General features: G+C 37.3%; 1 protein-coding gene across 1 annotated transcript in view; it reads left to right on the top strand.

The window, feature by feature from the left end:
* Positions 1 to 2,439, top strand: part of LOC106878262 (crystallin J1A) — a 387,015-nt gene that overhangs the window by 382,366 nt on the left and 2,210 nt on the right. The gene's annotated exons all lie outside the window — the stretch shown is intronic.

Genomic DNA, 2,439 nt, shown 5'->3' with positions numbered 1-2,439 from the left:
ATATATATATATATATATATATATATATATACATATATATATATATACATATGCATGCATACATTAACACATCAAAGTCCCCTGTCTTTCCCTTTCCCCATAATGTAACAACTTCACACTCCACTATGATCAGCACTGAACTATAGGCATAAACATATATGTGTGTGTGTGTTATCATTATTGACGTTTATGCCAATACACACATATGAAGCAGCAGAATAAACAGCCAAGTCAATCATAAGAGCAAGGCGTATGTTCATATGAATTGGTGTTCATATACGTTTTATATATGCATGCATGGGTGGATGTATGTGTATATATATATATATATATATATATATATATATATATATATATATCTGTATATATGATATATGTATGTGTGTGCATATGTATAGTATATGTTTGTTTGTGCATAGTGTGTGTGTGTGTTCATGCACTAGGTCAGAATGGCAAACTGAGAACTTCCCAGTTCCTTATCCCATCACTCAATAGATATTATTGATCAAAATCACTCTTCATGCATGTAAAACAACTTAACAGTGCATACATATTGTGGTGACACCGGCATCTGTTGAGTCATAGCTCCAAGCCTATTTAACCTAAACCAAAAACGACAAGGCATCATTATTGATGAATCTTTGGTGAATGAGGATATTGATTTAGCAACAGGGGACCAAAAGGAATCTTGCAGAATGGTCAACAACTCCTCCAGAGGAATGGCTAGAACATACAAAAGGCTTTGAACTGATGACAGCAAAGATTATTACAGACTATGGTCTAAGGCTGGGTACAGCAGTGTCTTTGTGTTTTTTAGTCACTACCTTAACAGAACTTAATAATTAGGCACAGCAATATATTTATATTTTCCTAACCAGGATATGAACAGGACTTAAACTTTCATTATTTTATTTCTTATAATAGGCACAGGCATAGCTCTATGGTTAAGAAGCTTGTTTTGAAACTACATGGTTTCTGGTTCAGTCCCTCTACATGGTACCCTTGGCAAGTGTCTTCTACTATATCCCCAGGCCAACTAATGTCTTGTGAGTGAATTTGATAGACAGAAACTGTGTTATGTATGCATATGTATAATGCATGTGTGTCTGTGTTTTTGTATGTTATCCCACCTCTACTTGACAGCTGGTGTTGGTTTGTTTACATCCCCATAACTTAGTTCATCAGTTTCTCTTGCTGAAACTGCTAAGTGCAAGACTTAAAAAAAAAAAGTATCTGAGTCAATTGGTTTGACTAAATCCTTCAATCCAATGCTCCAGCATAGCCTCAGTCCAATGACTGAAGGGAGTGAAAGATAAAACGATAATAATTTTGTTAGAAGTGGAAGAGCCATGCTCACGACCCTTTCTCAGGGCCTGTGGGATTGGTAGAATGGAAGGCAAAAGTTATCCTCAGGCAGGAGACCTTGCCCAAATATTTGCAACAGAGGAAACTCTCATGGACCAGATGATGTTAAACCAGCTGGTGGTTTAACTCTTTTGCATTTAAACCAGCTATATCCAGCCAAAATATATTTTTTGTGTTCAAACCAACCAGATTTGACCCCTCACACCAACCCTACAATATCATTCTAAAAATTAACAGTTACCACATCAAAATCTCAAAACTACATTGTAATGCATTATTTATTCACAACAAAGTGAATAAATAAGAATTGCTTTTGATAGAACAATGTGAATGATAAAGGATTAAGTCTGCCACCCACAAGAAAAAAAGGCATTTCAACAGGCTTCCACACAGTTTCTGTGTAAGATGTGAGTATCACTTGGGCAAGTGTCTTATACCATAGAACCAGGCCAACCAAAACCTTGTCAGTGTATTTGGTAGTAGGGATCTGAAAAAAATTCATTATGTGTGTGTCTGTGTCTCCTTGTCTTGACATTGCACAATAGTTGTAAACAAGTGTCACTATCACAAATTGTGTCAATCATTTCCAATCTTCCATGAAAACATGTCCAGCCATGGAGTAATATTACCTTGTCACTTCTCCCTTCAAACTCCTCTACATAACACCAAATACTGTGTGTTTATATCAATATCAACAGGTCCTATACCTTCTGCTCCAACTATCCCCCTGATAAATAAACACAAACTCGTCATCAACTGCACTAATTTTACAGACATACTGCGACATTTTCTCCATAGAGAGATGAAAAGGCTGTGAACCCAGCCAGTACTTCCTCATCATAACAAATAAACTAATACAATATTATTTCGTCGTCGTCGTCGTCGTTTAACGTCCGCTTTCCATGCTAGCATGGGCTGGACGATTTGACTGAGGACTGGTGAAACCAGATGGCTACACCAGGCTCCAATCTGATTTGACAGAGTTTCTACAGCTGGAAAAACCTCATGTGTCACCCGCACAAGAGCCAGTCCAGGGGCACTGGCAACGATCTCGCTCGAAAGATTTCATGCGTT

Source organism: Octopus bimaculoides, chromosome 5 (genome assembly GCF_001194135.2).
Source record: "Octopus bimaculoides isolate UCB-OBI-ISO-001 chromosome 5, ASM119413v2, whole genome shotgun sequence".
Classification (NCBI taxonomy): domain Eukaryota; kingdom Metazoa; phylum Mollusca; class Cephalopoda; order Octopoda; family Octopodidae; genus Octopus; species Octopus bimaculoides.
The sequence above is the reverse complement of the archived record's forward strand: the minus strand, read 5'-3'. Positions and strand labels throughout refer to the sequence as shown.